The sequence below is a fragment of the Talpa occidentalis genome, unplaced genomic scaffold (assembly GCF_014898055.3).
Source record: "Talpa occidentalis isolate TD23 unplaced genomic scaffold, MPIMG_talOcc4v2.1 talOcc4.16, whole genome shotgun sequence".
NCBI lineage: Eukaryota > Metazoa > Chordata > Mammalia > Eulipotyphla > Talpidae > Talpa > Talpa occidentalis.
The window spans coordinates 52,809,666-52,827,941 of record NW_023601653.1 but is presented as its reverse complement, the minus strand read 5'-3'; the positions used below and the strand labels follow the sequence as shown (position 1 = coordinate 52,827,941).

Genomic DNA, 18,276 nt, shown 5'->3' with positions numbered 1-18,276 from the left:
ATTCCATTAAAGATCTGTTATAAACAATAAACCAATATAGTAAAGAGGCAGGTTACAAAATCAATATCCAAAAATCAACTGTATTCCTATATGCAAACAACTAACTAGAAGAGAAAGAAATCAAGAAAACCATTCCGTTTCAATCACATTAAGAAGCATTAAGTATCTAGTAATACACTTAACAAAAGAGGTGAAGGACCTGTACAATGCAAACTACAAGACATTATTAAAAGAAATAGAAAAAACACACAAAAAAGGGAAAGATATTACCTGCTGATGGATAGGAGAAATTAACATTTTTAAAGTGGTCATCTTACTCAAATCAATATACAGATTTAATGCAATCCCTATGAAAAGTCCAATGGTATTCTTCAAAGAAATAGAACATTACTAAAATGAACCCATAAAAGATCCCAAGTAGCTAAAGCAATCCTGACAGAAAAGAGGAATAATGGAGGTAGCATACTTCCAAGCTTTAAAACTATAATGATGGAGGGCCTCCCCAGTGGCGCAGTGGTTGAGCGCTGGGTTGCGAAGCTGCCCACAGCCCCTGCAGTACTGGTTTGATCCCCGGCTGTTCCCCGGGAACTGGAGGAGGGTCCCACATGGCACGCAGACCTCTCCTGCCGCCCGCTGCTCCCCTCAGCAGAGTACTTCGGTCCTTCTGCCTTCTCTGCTCCCCGCTCTGGCTCTGGTGAATTCTCTCACCCTCCCGCGCTTCTGACTGTACCCAGTGCTTGTATAATAAAATAAAATAAAATAAATTTAAGAAAAAAAGAAAAAAGAAAAAGAAACAACAACAACAAAAAAACTATAGTGATTGAAACAGTTTGATAGCAAAACAAAAACAAATACACAGAGAAGTGGAACAGAACTGAGAGCCCAGAAATAAGCCCACACTGTACAGAAAGTTAATCCATGGCAAAGAAGCCAATAGTATATATTGGAGAAAGGGAAACGTTTTTAACAAATAGTGTTGAGAAAACTGGACAAACACAAGCAAAAGAATGAAACTAGATCACTATCTCATAACACACACTTTCTCTCTCTCTCTCTCTCTCTCTCTCTCTCGCACACACACACACACACACACACACACTGAACTCAAGACTTGCATGCAAAACTTGAAACCATAAAATATATGGAAGAAAACATATGCAAAGCACCCTATGACATTGGCTTCACAGGTGTCTTTGGGGACTTGAATCCAACAGTAAGAAAAACAAAAGGTGAAAACAAACTAATCTAATAGAACTACATCAAACTAAAAAGCGCCTTCCAGCAGAAGAAACAATCATTAAATTGAAAAGACACCCTAAAGAATGGGGGAAAATCTTTGCACATCTTATATTTAACAAGGGGCTAATATGTAAGATCCACAAAGAACTCACATAACTAAAAAGATCAGAAAATAGGCAAAAGAGCTAAATAGACCCTTCTCCAAAGAAGACTTAACAAATGTCAAGAGACAAATGAAAATATGCCTATCATCAGGAAAATGCAAATCAAAACTACAATGCAGTACCATCTCACACCTGTTAAGAATGGCCATGTTAAAAAGACCAGAAACAACAAGTGTTGGTGAGGGTGTGGAGAAAAAGGAAAACTTGTACACTTGTGGTGGGAACGTAGACTGGTCTAGCCCCTATGGAAAACAATGTGGAGGTTTCTCAACATATTAAAAATAGATTTACCATATGATCCATTATTCAACTCCTAAGTATCTACTGGAAGAATGCGCACACACTAATTCAAAGGCACATAGTCACTCTTATATTCACTGCAGCAATATTTACAATAGCCCAGTATGGAAGTAGCCTAAACGTCCAATGAGAAATGCATGTATTAAAAGCTGGTGGTATATATACAAAATGGAATACTACCCAGAATTTTTTTAAAAGATAAACTCTAGCCATTTGTGACAACATGGCTGAAATTAGAGGGGATAACACTAAGCAAAATAAGTCAGAAGAAAGACAAATACTGGATGCTTTCACTCATATGTGAAATACAGAGAAACAAAACAAAGATTCAAACAAAGTTAAACCAAAAACAAATGATTAGAAACACAACTAAAAAATTCAGGATACAAGAATCAGTGGGGGTCCAATGGATTATGGTGGAGGATTATGGGAACCTTGGTGTTGGATAACTGTGGTACATACATATGTTTAAACCATATATGATGTTGAATCATATATGATGTTGAACCATATATGATATTATAAACCAACTTACCTCAATTTAAAAAATCAAGTATTTATTGCATACCTAGTCAGTGTTAAGAGGTATGTTAGACACCCAAGTAAATAGAGAAGTATAAATTATATTTCCTCACTCAAAAGTGTTTTGACACAAACTGATGGGACAAAATTTTGAGAACCATACAATATCTACAAAATGATAAATGGAATACAATCAATAAAATAGATTATACAAAAGAACTAGGTCAATGATAAGCTGTTTCAGGGAGGAATAGACTAACTTATTAAAAGGAAAAACTTTCTAAGTATGATAGGTGTCCAACAACTCATCAGGCTGTATGAAAAGTAATGAATACCCATCACTAAACACATTCAAGTTGGGTGATAATCTAAAAAAAAATATATGAATGAATTTTTATAATGGGTAAATAGGTATTAGGCTCAACCAATCTGGCATCATCTTATATATCTTAAATTCCATAAAATAATTTTTTAGCAAGGAAGGAAAGGCATTCTGCCTCCCACCAGAAGGTCTGATGCACACAATTACCCCAACCTCTACCTTGGGGCTTTCTAACATTTTTGGAGGCAAATGACCCCATTTCACTGGCCACTGGGTCCTCTCTAACAGTCAGCATCATGCCTGGCATGTTACTGGTGTAATGTTACTACACAGCCTCGTTTCCGAGTGCTTCTTTTGATTCAACTCTTGACACAACTTCTGATCAGATACTGGAACAGATAATGTCTGCTCATGCTTTTGTTGGTAACCTTGTTTTGGGTGAACTAACTTGCTAAATGTCCCATACAGTAATCACTAAACAGATGAAAAGCACAGAATGTGTTGCACCTTATTTTTTCCCATTTTGAATAGTTTTGTCCAAGGAGAATTGAAGCACATCGTTAAAATCAAGAAAATAGGTTAAACCTGTAGCTAATGACTGTCTAAGACAAGCTTCAAAGCAATATTATTGTATGTGGTGGTTCTTCTTCTTCAGAACTACTGCTTAAAACTAGAGCTTCCTAAAAGAGACTTTAAATCAGATCTCACCTCTGGTCACATTCCTGCACACTTGTACTTTCTAGTACTTACACAGTCTTAATCCTCTTGAAAGTTTAGATCGTAATTCTAAGAGTTATTAGGTTGGAAAACAGCTTCTGGGCAAATGATGAGATTCAAAAAACTTTTAATGCCAGAAATAATAGTTGGATTATTTCTGCCTCACAGATAGTCTTGAGGTCTGATTTTTAATGTGATTTGGGTGTTTTAACATGATTATTTTTCTTAAATAATAATACTCAAAAGGACAATGGAATAAACAAAATGCATACAAATGATTTGTTAAAGGATAAAATTAGCATTGACTTTGTTTTTCTGTTCAGTTTCCACTACTTTTTGTATTCCAAAGGCATTAGAGAAATATTTTGATATCTATTTATTGATAGATTTAAAGACCTATCAACATTTTGAATTCTACAAAATCTCAAATTAGTTTTACTCTTTTCTAAAGCCACTAGTCTTGAGGACTCCCTGCTGACCTAGGGAATAAGTGCTCTCAAAGATATGACCTGAGTTTGATCCCAGGACTGGGAGATAACTCACATAAGGCACAGTAGATCTCTTCTGTCTTACCCGCTGCTTCCCTTAGCAGTGTAGTGGTTTTCAGTAAATCCACCTGTTCTGCTCCCTTCTGCTTCTGGTGATTTATCTCACCCTTTGCACCTCTGGCCTATACCCCAGTTCTTCTACATATAAATAAATAAATCTTTAAAAAATACCATCACTGTTCTTATAAATTTTCCTTTTCTTCTTAATTTTTGTTTGGACTTGCTTACAATTTTACAAAATTTGTATTGAAGTAACATTGCATTATAATATCATGTAAATTTCAGATGTGCATTATTATAAATCAATGTCTGTATTTCCTATATTCAGTTAACCACTATCATTACTTTCTTTTTTGAAAACATTTATTGTAGCAAAGTTTTTCCTATTCTTAAAATTAAAATAGTTGCATATACATTAAAATATCAGTACAGATAAAACTTCACAACAAAATTAATGGTCAAGTACAAAATTCAACTATTGGAAAGACATCCCCTGCTCATGGATTGGAAGAATAAACATTATTAAAATGGCCATCCTACCAAAAGCAATATACAGATTCAATGCTATTCCAATCAAAATCTCAATGGCATTCTTCAAAGAAATAGAACAATTATTGATGAAATTCATATGGAATCACCAAAAACCCCAAATAGCCAAAGCTCTACTGAAAAAAAAAGAAGGAAATGGAGGCATCACACTCCCAGACTTCAAACTATACTACAAAGCCATAATCATCAAAACTGCATGGTATTGGAACAAGAACAGACATACAGACCAATGGAATCGAATAGAAAATCCAGAAATAAACCCACAGATTTATGGTCAACTAATCTTTGACAAAGGAGCGAAGACTATGCATTGGAGCAAAGAAAGTTTGTTCAATAAATGGTGCTGGGAAAACTGGGTCGCTACATGCAAAAGAATGAAGCTTGACCACTACCTCACACCATACACAAAAATCAACTCAAAATGGATTAAAGAACTAGACATAAGACCTGAAACCATAAAATACATAGAAGGAAATATAGGCGAAACACTACGGGATTTGCACATCAAAGACATCTTTACAGACACATCACCCAAAGCAGTGATAGTGAAGAGAAAGATAAACAGCTGGGACTACATCAAATTAAAGAGCTTCTGCACAGCAAAAGAGACAATAACAAAAACAAAGAGAAACCCCACCAACTGGGAGAACATTTTTGCACCCAACACTAATGATAAAGGACTGATCACAAAAATCTGCAAAGAGCTGATGAGACTCAGCAACAACAAAGAAAATAATCCAGTCAAAAAATGGGCAGAAGAGCTAAAAAGAAACTTCTCTGAAGAGGAAATGCAAATGGCCAACAGACATATGAAAAAATGTTCAACATCACTTGTAATCAGGGAAATGCAAATCAAAACTACCATGAGATACCATCTCACACCAGTGAGAATGGCACATATTAAAAAAACTAGCAACAACAAATGTTGGCGAGGATGTGGAGAAAAAGGAACTCTTGTGCACTGTTGGTGGGAGTGCAAACTGGTCCAACCACTATGGAGAGCTGTGTGGAGATTTCTGGACCTACTAAACATAGAGCTTCCATATGATCCAGCAATTCCACTCCTAGGTATTTACCCAAAGGACACAGAAACATCAATTCCAAAGAGCACCTGCACTCCTATGTTTATAGCAGCACTGTTTACAATAGCTAAGCTTTGGAAACAACCCAAATGCCCAAAAATGGATGACTGGATCAAGAAGATGTGGTACATATATACCATGGAATATTACTCAGCATTCAAAAAAGATAAACACATGCAATTTGCAGCAACATGGATGGCACTGGAAGGGATCATGCTCAGCGAAATAAGCCAAAAAGAAAAAGAAAAATACCGGATGGTCTCACTCATAGCAGGAATCTAGAAAACTTAAATAAGGGACCAGGAAAATGAATATAAGAAAGTGAAAATCAAAATCAACAAAAAACTATGAACCAGAGACACTTTTTGGGGGTGGGGGGCGGGAGGGGAAGGATTGGGGTCAGAATGGGGCGTTTGCAATTGTATGGGGAATATAAAAATAAAATTTAATATTTAAAAAAAAATAAAATAAAATAAAAAAAGATTTTAAAAATAAAAAAAAATATTTTTTGCATAGCTTCAAAAAAAAAAAAAAAAAAAAAAAATTCAACTATTTATCCCTCTGATGTTTGTTGGGCAATGGAGAGAACATAGAATTCATTTTGTAAGGTAGTTTTTAATCTAGAAAGATGAGCTTATTTGAACAATCTATCAAATAACTTCTCGTCTTCTGGGTAATTTTATTGCAAATAATCACTTTTTATCAAGGTGTTTGGTTATGAAAGTGGGTGAAGGGGGAAATTTAAAAAAATTCAACTTTAGGTGTATCAGTGAATTGATGGACATGAATTATGCTCACAACAATGAAGTGACTACTTAATTTAAAAAAGTGACATTTGTAAAAGTGTAAACCTATACCTGAGAAACATTAAAGTGTTGAAAACCAATCTTACCTCAATAAAAAAATGTGACAATAAAATAGTAGAAGACAAAAGTCTTCCCAAAGGTGATTGTCCTCAAGGAATGATATCTATTGTCCATTAACCAGAATTCAGAATTTATTTTTAAGTATTCTAAAATTCTTATTTCTGAAGGAATCAAGTAGAATTCAAAGGAGTGGCCACAACATATATGCCTATCCAATGGTCTCAGAAAACTCAACTCAGAGGCAGTAAAAAACCACCCTTACCCCTGGGATTTTCTAAGGAAACAATAGGATAAAGTCACAGGTGATATTACAGCAAACTACCCTAGCTGATGGGCTTTAGTTTAAAATATTGAAAATTCTGAAAAATGTTCTGCTCCTTTTAATGTTTTCTAATTAAAGAATCAGAATATAAATATGTTTATAATAGAAATATATATGTGATATATATATGTATATGTGATAATATTATTAGAAAAGTTATGTATGGATTATAAGTGCAATTCCTATCAAAATTTCAAAGACATTTCTCACAAAAGTAGAAAAAAGAATTCAAAAATTTGTATGAAACTGCAGAAGAATCCAAATAACCAAAGTGATACTGTGACAGGACAAAGCTGGAAGAATCGTGTCCAAATTTCAAACTTTACTACAAAACTATAGTAATCAAAACAATATGTAAGGTACTGGCATGAAAATATATTCACAGATCAATTGGAAAAAAATCAAGGGTCCAGATATAAAACTTTCCTATGCAGTAAACTAATATTTGACAATGGAGCCAAGAACATTTAATGGGGAAAGGATAGTGTCTTCAATAAATAATGTTGACAAAACTGGATACAAGATATAGAAGCATCAATTTGGATCCCTACCTTATATCACTCATAAAATTTAACTCAAACCAAATTAAGTATTTAAACGTAAGAGCAGAAACTCTAGAACTCCTAGAAGAAATCATATGTGGAAAACCCCAGGATATATGAATTAATAATTAAAATTAATATGTATTTTTTCTTCAAAATATTCATTAAAGAAAAGTAGGTAATACATACAGTCAAAAGTTTAAAATTTTCAAAAACCAGCCATAATCTTATAGTCTAGTTATGACCTTTTACCATTTTGTATACATTAATGTATTTTTTTCTATATCTGATAAACATCTCTGTGTGTGTGTGTGTGTTTGTGTGTGTGGGTGGGTGTGTATGCACACCCACATGCCCATTCAACAAATATTCCTTGAATGGGCATGATGACCCAAGTTCTGGCCTCCCATGATATTTTTTTCAAAATGAGTAAATTAAATTTCCACAAAATTTCATTTTTACATGAAATTAATGTTTGATCTTATGCAAACAGCATATTTTTTAACCCAGAGATCATTTTTAATATATATGTTTTCAGTTTTCCATCAATGCAAACAGAATACAGTATTATGTCATTTATACATACACATATGCAAAGCTATATAATATTGTATGCATATACAAATTCACATATCTTGCACATATATACATACATACTTTTACATATACACACACATATATAATGTATATTATATGTGTATATATGTATATAGAGAGAGCACACAACTTCCTAAAAGCACAAGCATCAACATTAACAGATTTTAATGTGCACTGTGTAAAGTGAATTGTATTCTGGAGCAGTAACACAATTGGTACTACTAGATATAGTGGTGAGAAGACTCATTGCACTACAATTTCTTCAGCATTGGTTATTGTGGCATTTTTAACTTTTGCCAATGAGCTAAATGAACTAAGATCTCATGATTAATTTTCATTTTCTGGATTCTTATAACAATCAAACATTTCATATGTCTACTTCCCAATTGATGTCTTCCTATTAATTAAACATGAAAATTATTTCACTTCTTTTTATTAATCTGTAACAATTCAAATTACATATTAATTACATAAGTTGAACATATGAAATTGCATAGTTTTAACAAAATTGCAACTGATGTTGTTAGATGTAATATGTTTCAAATTTATTTCTCAGTTCTTCATTTGTTTGACTATCTTATTAAAGATGCAAAGCAGCTTTCACATTTATGTGATCTTAGCAAAATTTCTCTTTTGTAATTTATTTGATGTAATACATAAAAAATAACTTTTAACCCTCCCTCCAATGTATAAAAATTCACCAACACTATCTCTTAATATTCTCATTATGTGATTATGAATTTAATCTTTAATCCTTCTAGAATTTATATTGGCAGTAGCATAGAAATTTAACTTTTTTTCTAATGACTTAGAAAACTTTCCTAAAAATATTCATTTCACACAGATTTGAAATGCTTGAAATGATAGTTGTATCAAAATGCTTTGCCATGTTAAGAGAGAATTAAATTCCCAAATTACAAGTCAAACATCATGTCTGTGTCATGTTTATGTTACATCATGCCTTACTATAGTGTAAAACACCAATTATGCATTATAAATACAAGTTGTTTATTAAAAAATTCTCTAAGAGATGCATAGATACATGTTTCTGCCAAAAAAATAAAAATTGTTATGGCTCATTGTTATTTAAAAATTTAGGGAATACTTATTACATTTAGTAATGAATCTCAGCAGTTCAACTTCACTAATTTATGCAAAATGTATTTTCATTTACAGAATGTGACCGTGGGCAAGACTTCTTCCATTGAGAAGATGTATAACCTAATTATGCAAAAAGTTCTATGGAGACAGTTTGGGTTCAAGGTTTTTTCTTAAATTAAATTGTTATTGTTAGAGTCACTTCTTTGTTGCTTAGTATTCTAAAGAAAGACACCAAAATAAGCAATTGCTTGCTCACATCATTATTTTAAAGACTGTGGTCCACAGTGCATGCATTATTTCATTTGGAAGGAAAAATCCTCTTAATTACAAACAATTGCTGAATAAGAGAACAATGCTCCAGCCGTTGTTATTAAATTATTAAGACTCATATTATGATCTGACTTTTACAAAGGAATAAAACTCCAATTTTTCTATATGTTGTGAATGATTCCAACTTATTATCCTTATCAATCAAGAAACTGAAAGTCATAGCCAAAGGAATTCTACACAGACTGTTATTTTTTGCCAAGCTAGTGTTTTAGGGCTGATTCAAGGGGATCAGTCTTGGATACCCAAGTAACAATAATTACTTCCAATAACAGTACAATGGAGCACTTCTACAATAAATGCATTATATTCCTTAAATTGATGTACATCTGGAAATGAACTCTGCAATTCAAATTGTGCTAATAAAATTGCTCCAGTACATTATATGTACATACACTTGAAACATCCAGAAAATGAGCTTAATGACTTTATGCTAAACTATTCAGATGGATACTAGATATCTGTAGGTAGAGCATAAAGATAATTAAGTATAACCAGGCATTTGAACAAATAATTTTGAGTGAGGAAGAGAATAATGTCATTAGATTTAAACATGCCTTAAGCATGCTCTTTGTGTTTTTTTTTTTTTTTTTTTTACTGGAGTTTCATTGCCTTCAGAAACTGAGCTGAAAGTGCATAAAAAGGGAGTCATTGAAAGAGAGTGAGATGTAACAATAGATGAAATATAAAAATTGATACTGTTCAGGAGATATATGATCACATAATCAGTTATTCATTAAGAAACAAGGGATTCAAATCAGCCTGGACTTTCAGGAAATCTATTCTGCCGCATGTTACTATAGAACTGTAGGTGAAGTTGTAGAGAAAATGGACAGTTAGTTGCACAGGTACATAGGATTATAAGCCCTGTCTGTATAACTGTGAAAATCAGTGCCTTCTTCTCTCTCTCTCTTTTTAAATAAAAACCAGGGTTTTGATTTCAGAGGGTCATTGGATTTTGCCATGGCCTTTCAGTCTTGTTAATTATTATGTATTCAGAGTAATGCACATTTTTATCCACAGGTGGCAGACCTTTTTAAAATCAACTTTAATCATATTCAGTATTTTGTTTTGGTGGTGGTGTGTCCCCCCCACAAACTGCCACCCACATTAAAATGTAAGTGTGTGCTGCTCACAGTTCTCATTAATGTCACACAATTGAGATGATAGATTTGTCAACAAAGTGGCTCATTCTCAAAGGCCAGTGAACCCTGTCGGGATAAATGCCTTAAAAATTGTATATTGCAAAGTAATCTTTAATTATAAAGAACTCACTTGACAATTTACAATATATTGGGATCATTTTCCTTTTGCAAGCAATAGAGAGTTTTACTTTTTAGATTAGGGTGACCGAGGGGAAAAAAAGTGATTGGATTTGATAGTTAAAGCAAAGTGCTTGCTTATTTGCAAGGCAAGAGAAAGGTGACCAAAAAGCATGTATAAATAAGAACCACTTAGGATCACAAATTATTAACTGGCTAAATGGTTAAAGCAAATAACTATAAATGCAGTGACATTTTAAAAGAATGTTAATGCAAAGGAGATAAGCAAAGCAAAAACAGCTGCCACCAATGTTATAACTAACCACTATCCTCAATTTACCTCCACAAAATCATGACTCTACAATACCTGTGTGAAGAATTTTTTTTTGTTGTGTTATTTTCTGGATAGTGCAGTATAAAATCTGATACTCAAGCCTTTCCGCGCATATTGTTGATAGCTGCAAAGGATGTTATAAAATTATATTCATTACAAATACGTATATATGTACATATGTATGCAAAATTCATGATGCTGTAGTTCTCAAAATATTTTGTTTCTATTCAATCTAATGACTATGCCTGACATCCTCATCACAGTTTTTAGAAAAAGAATACTGAAAAGAATAAATGCTTACTTTAGAATACAAATTATTCTTCATTTCCAATGTGAGAAATTCTTTACAAACATCTTAAATTACTTTATCTCATATTGAAAGGTGTATCGTTTTAATTGACATTATTTCCATCATATTATTCCCTCCTAAAATATAATACATCAATAAAGAAACAAAATCTACCATATCTATTTTTGTATTATTTTAACACACCTATTATGAAATATATATACACAATATGTATAATTTAACAAATGATAATGTATCAGGGTGATCTCCAGGCAAAGGGGAGTTTCCAGCTAACCAGGGAAAGGGTGGAGCTGAGCAGAGAGGACAGGAAGAAGGAAAGAGAAAGATCAGAAGAGGGCTGGAGGAGGCACAAGCAGCAGAGAGACATGTGAAGAAACCTCGCCTGCTTCTGGGCCTTGGACTTGTACCAAGAACTTGAGGGACATGGAAGGAGACACTTGAAAGAGACAGTGACAAGGGTGAGAGACCCTTGAGGAAGCTGACAATGGCAGCCTTTATCTTGACTTGGGTTTTGATATTGCTCTTTTCCTTCCAGACTTGCCTGGCCCCTTCTGCCCCTTTGCTATAGATGCCCACCAGAAAGTGTATTAAACTTGGAGAAAGCTCTTGGAGCCAGCGGTCATGCTTTGGGCCAAGCTTGTTTGGCTGGGCATTTACCCACAAGGCGATGAATAACTTTGGGTGCTTGATTTGGCAACTATTCTGTCTCTTTTTTTCTTCTCTCTATTGCACCCTAATTATAGTAAAGTTCTTTTTTCCATTGAAGATCTTATGCACTATAGTATGTTTAGTCTAGGTGTGGCAGACAGCATAAATCATTTAGAGGAGGCAGATTTGGGGGCTCTGGGCTACCCCTCACCCTGCCCTGTAACAGTAAGAAAGCACACACCCATATAACTACCACACAGGATATTACTGACACTCTCCCTTAGGTCAGAAGTGCTTGCTTACCCAAATTCCTCAGCTTTGCTTCCTGTGTCTTTCCACAACACTCCTTAGTATTTATAGAAGTATTTCCTTGCCTTTTATTGAGTTCTACTGTCTACAAGGTATCTCTAAACAACAAGATTTATAACATTAGTCTAGCAAATACTCCTACTTCTTTTTCCTTTATTTTTTTAAAGTTTTTTTTTTTTAATTTATTTATGCATTTATACAAGAACCAGGGTACAGGCCAGATGAACTGGAGGGTGAGACGATTCACCAGAGACTGAGAGGGGAACAGAACAGGCAGACTGACAAGATACACTGCTGAGGGGAGCAGCAGGTGAGGTAGGAGAGATCTGCCATGCCATGTGGGACCCTCGCTGGCTGGCTGGGATCGGACTGGCACTGCAGAGGCTGCGGACAGCTTCATAGCGCTGCGTTCAACTGCCTGCGCCACCAGGGGAGGCCCTTCTTTTTCCTTTTCAAACTGTATCTTTACTATTCTTTGTCTTTTGCATTTTAAAATAAATGTGTCACATTCCCGCCCCCATCACAAACACACATTAAAAAGACACTATTGGTAGTGATTTGCATTATACTTATAAAGCAATTTGGGCATAAGGAACATCTCTACAATATTTAATCTTTCGGTCCATCAAAATGGTATGTTTCTTCAATTATGTCACCCTTAAAATGATTTTTTAATAAAGTTTCACAGTTTTCTCCGGAGAGATATTGCAGATCTGCTATTACTAGATACTAGTTAAAAATGATGTGCACATAATGAAAATACAGTTGACTACTATATATTATATCCATCAACATTGCTAAATACCCTATTAACTCAAACCATCTGCCAATAATGACAGTAGGTTGTTGCTGTCAATCCTAATAACTTTATTTCTTTAACTTGCTTTACTGCATTGGTAGAAACTTTGAGGGAAAAAAAAGAAAAAAAGGGTTAAATAGCAGGGATGATAGCAAATATTATTGCCTTTTTCTTAATCATAGAAGGAAAAGTTTTCAACATTTTAGTTACAATTTATGTTTGCTATAGGTATTTTATATGATATCATGGATATTACTTCCTACCTTTAGTTTCTAAGAACTTTTAAAATTCAAGAGTATAGGAGGAATATTTTTTCTATATTTATTGAAATATAGAAAAAATATTTTTTTCTATATTTTTTGAAATGGTCATATGATACTTTCTTTTAATCTGTATTACATTTTTTTTTTACATGTTAGCAAATCTTGACTTTCTCAACTAAATTAACTTGGTCATTGATTACCAATCCTTTTTATACATTGCTGAATTCACTAACATTTGGTTGAGGGTTTTCCATTTATATTCATGAGAGGAATTTGACTGAAATTGTCCTTTTCATATTACTCTGGTCAGGGCTGGTATCAAAGTTATATGATCCTTATAAAATAATTTGGGTATTACTACTTCTTTACTGGTTGGAAAAACTTCCAAAAGATTAGACTATCTCTTCCATGGATTTTCCTGTGAAGGGATCTGGGCCCAAAATTTTCTTTGTAAGAAGATATTTGATTACTGAATTAAACTTCCTTAATGGTTACAGAAATACTTAGGTTCTATATTTCTTTTTGAGTAAGTTTTATTACTATATATTTTCTAGGAATTTTATCATTTGTCCAACACTCCACATTGACCAACATTACGTTCAAATCTTCCTTCTTGGCTGTTTAATATCTACAAGTTGTTGCGATGGTGCCTTTGTAATTCGTTGTTTATTTGGTTATTTGCCCTTTGTCACCTGCTGTCTTGCTCAGTCTCCACACACACAGAGGACTGGCAGATTTATTCATCCTGTGAAACAGTTAATTTTTGGCTTTCTTATTTCATATGATTGTTTCCCACTTTGTTAATTTATCTCTGACTTTAATTTCTTCCTTCTACAAATTTGAGGTTTTTTGTTTTTTTTGAGATGAATTCTTGATCTATTTTTATTCTTACTTTCCCCCCAATAGATTTATGTAAGATGTAACTTCCCCAGTAAATACTTCTTATAAGCATTCTAAAATTGTATATCTATGATGTTCATTTTTGTCTAGTTAAAACATTTAAAACTTCTATTGTGATTTATTCATCATTTGGAGACTTATCTAAGTTGTAATTTTGTTAGTCAGTTTCAGCTTAATTTCACTATGATGTATTTCCAGTTCTTTAAAAATGGTTGAGATCTAGTTATGAATCAGCAAATAATGAATTTTTGTAATTTTTCCAGGTGTTCTTGGAAATAATGTGAAAATTGCAGTTGTGTGCAGGTTCTATATATGTCTGTGAGGTCTAGTTTCTTAGTCTTGTCTTTCAATTCTATGTCTTTACTAATTTATTTCTGTTCATTTTATTCCATTAATTACTAAGAACAATGAGTTAATACACACTGCCATGGATTTATTTCTCCTTGCTGGTATATCAATTTTATTAATATATTTTAAGTTTATTTAGATTTCAAATTATTCTATCTTCTTATTGAATTGAAACATCAATTATTTATAAAATGACTCTACCTCTAGTAGTGATCTGGGCTTTAAAATCTTTTTTTGTTTATTTGGTGTAGCTACACCTGTTAGACACAATATTTGGTATGGCATAATACTTCCTATATTTATTTACATTTTACACATGAGGAATCAGTGGCTAAATCATGTAAACAACAGTACACAGGTGTAGTGGGTACAAGTAGGTAATGAACCCAAACAATAGATCTCCCCAAACTGTGCTTCTCTTCTAAGTTCCAAAGAAAAGAGTCAGCTAAAGTTTACGGGGAAATGTTTTCACTCTGATTTTTGCAAAGAATTTCTCGCAGATTGCCATCTAATTGTGATTCTTCACTTAGCTTGAGTTAAATTCTCATTCCTTTAACATTCTAAGGTAATACAACACTTTAAAAGATACTTTTAAAAGAGAAAGAACACGTCTTTAATCTAGAACTACATGCAGGGCTCAATCGCTTTCACTTATACACAAGAAAGTGTTTTTCAAGTTTTGCTATTTGCCCTTGAAACAGGAATGATTTCCAGAAACCTTCATGGGCTTTTCCAGCGTCATTGAACTGCAGCCCGGTATCTCCATCTGTGAGGTAATCACCTGAAAGAGGCAGCCAGGCTGCAATAAGACCAAGATTCTTAAGTGGTTCAGTGGCTCCATTGAGAAGGGAAACTCATTCATGTCAGACTTAAGGAAAAACAGTACAAAAGGGCGGGTGTTCAACTATTTCATCTCCCCTTCAGTAGATGTACACATTGTACCTTAATAAACAAGGACACTAAGCAACCTTTTGAAATCCCACACATTTTAAATTTCTCAAAGTTTAATACTAAATCATACTTATTGCCAAGATACGTGTAAGCTATGAAGAAAATTAAAATTATGGAGTCCCTGATTCAGAACTAATAACATCTGATGTATTTATTCACAGTTACTTTTCTGTTAATTTTTCTGTATACATGTGTCAAGTATATATGTGTATACCCACACAAATTTGGACACACAAAGTATCTTTAGTGTGGATTCTGACTTGCTCTACCTAATATAGCCTCATGTGTAATATGACATGCATTTTAAAATTCTTTTTAAAATTATCTTACTGGTTGCATAATTATCCTATCATATGTGTGTACCCAAATATATCTAATCACTGTTTTACTGTTGAAAAGTTTAGTCAATCTCAAATTCTTCCCATTATAAACATATGAAAATAAACATGTTTACATAAATTTCATCTTTGATACTTTCATTAATAAAGTTGTTAGAAATGAAATTATAAGATACTGTTAGTCCCTAATATTTATTCTATTATTCTTCCACTGTAACATGTCTCCCATTTTTACCTTCCAGAAAAAAAAAATGACACTTCCCAGTCTCTTTGTTAGTGCAACATGACCACTTGACCATGTTCTAGCCCACAGAATGTAAGTGGAAGGAGTGTGGGCAGACACCTTTCAAAAATGTCCTTAAATGGAGAGCCATCATCTTATCCTTGTAACATTTCCATCCCGTTGTTTGAAAATGGACGTGATGCTGCAATATCAATGCTTGATATTTTAAACTCTAGGACAAAGTCACATGCTCAGAGTAACAAAGCAAAAGATGGAGGATCCAGGTCCCTGGTAACTTGTCACCTACTACCACCTCTGAGCTATGGCACAGATTCAAGTAACAGAAACATAAAGTTCTATCTTTCAAAACTGATTTTGGGTTACATGCAACTAATCTTTTAATAACTAATAGAGTGGAAATGTTGGACAAATATAACCTTTTGCTAGCTTTATTAAAAGCACCCTTCTGCCACATTCTTATTACAACATATGATTCCAAACTACTTTGTACTAGTTAGATAATAAGTCAGGCATAACTTTGCATTTCTTTTATTACTTGTTTGTATTAGAACTGCAGTTCCCATAATTATTTGTTCTTATACCTTAGAGCATAGTGTCTCAGTTGAGTAGGCTTAACACTAGATTAGTGAAAGACCTGGGTCTGAGATCTGGGTCTGCCTAACTAAAAAAAAAAAAAATGTATATTATTTAGGATTTTAACAATTTATTTAGTTTAGTTTTTGGAGAAGGCAACAATTACCACTAATTGTAAGCATTTCCCCAAATAAACATATGTCTTGAGATGACCATATTTCAATATTCTTTTTAGGGATCAAGAGGAAAAAGAATTCCTTTTCCATGTCACTAGGTACAAAATACTTCTTTTTTTAAAAAATATTTATTTATTTATGCATGCAAGAGCTGGGGTACAGAACAGAGATGTGGGGGCGGGTCAGAGGACTCACCAGAGACAGAGTAGGGAACAGAACAGGCAGACTGACTGAAATACACTGCTGAGGGGAGCAGCAGGCGAGACAGGAGAGGTCTGCTGCGACATGTAGATTTCTCCCTGGCAAACCAGGGATTGAACTCAGGCTGCAGAGGTTGTGGATTGCTTCATAGTGCGGTACTTTACCCCTTGCACCACCAGGGAGGCCCACAAAGCACTTCTAAACAGCAGGATTCCTTATCTACAAACTTTCCTACTGACACCCACTTCATATTAGTCAGCTACAGATTAGAAGATTTTCAATGCTGGGTCTATGGTCAAACTTTCAGTTTCTGTTTCCAAGGGAGTAACTTTTTTGAAAAGACAAGGAAACATTTCATAAATGCGCACAGTGATAGAGACTACTAAATTATTCTGCCAAGAAAATTGGAAAATATCTGTTTGACTTCAGCAAAACTTCCTTAAAAAAATGTTTACAGTACATACCCTGCAATACTTAATAGCCTATGGAAATCTTTGTGAACTGTGTGCCATATCCATCATGACCCACAGTATTTATTTTGTAACAACACCAAAAAGGGCAGCAACTAATTTTTAGAAAAACACTTCTCAGTGCAGGAAAAAAAATTTTTTTACAACTTCAAGAAAGGTATGTCTCATTTTTTAAAAAAGAAAGAAATTATATTGCCTGCCAATTTAGAGACATTAACTTCATAAAGTGTTTCAAAACTATAGTTACAAAGCCAGTTGTCATTTGAATATAAGATTATGTGCTATAGTTTTATAGGCATCTGTCTGTTGTATATTTTACTTTGAAAAATTAAAACTAAAAAAAGTCAATAATTTCCATTTTTGAGATGTAGCAAATGCAGTTATCCATTTACAAAGAGTAGAGTGTGTTTTACGAAAATACCTTTTTCCAACCCAGGGCAGTGCCAAAATTCTCTGTTCAGCTTTCAAAATCTTGTAAGCAGATGCCAACAGGATGCGTGTCATCAGCAAGAGGAGTGCTAGAAAAATTAAAAGTAGACCATTAACAATGCATTGTTCTCCTTTAGTAAAATATCAACTTATGACTCTTGGAAGCAGATGCTTAAGTCTTCAAAATAAAATTTATATCCATAATTACATATATAAATATAATAAATTTTTTATTTATGGAATGGGAGGCATTCATTTGACATTATCATGCCATGAGAATTGATCTAAAATTTATATGCATTTAAAATTTATAAGTTACATAAATATATGAATATATGTTAATTCTCCCAGAACTCAGCCATTTTGTCTAATATTCATGTAAAAATCCTATAGATGCTTTTAGTATGGGCAATATTAAGGTGGATTCTTATTTCTTGGAATGATTAATGAAGGATCTTCAGGTCTCCTCATAGGTCCTTGATTCCAATTACACAGACAAGGCAATGTTCACGGGGTCATTTAG

The 18,276-nt window shown here is 33.6% G+C and overlaps 1 protein-coding gene across 8 annotated transcripts in view; it reads right to left on the bottom strand.

Moving 5' to 3' along the window:
• Positions 1–18,276, bottom strand: part of SOX5 (SRY-box transcription factor 5) — a 1,024,531-nt gene that overhangs the window by 722,642 nt on the left and 283,613 nt on the right. For all 8 annotated transcript variants that reach the window (XM_054696382.1, XM_054696384.1, XM_054696380.1 and 5 more), the window contains one exon: positions 17,746–17,842. The gene's annotated coding sequence lies outside the window, so the exon portion shown is untranslated. The remainder of the gene's footprint in view (positions 1–17,745; positions 17,843–18,276) is intronic.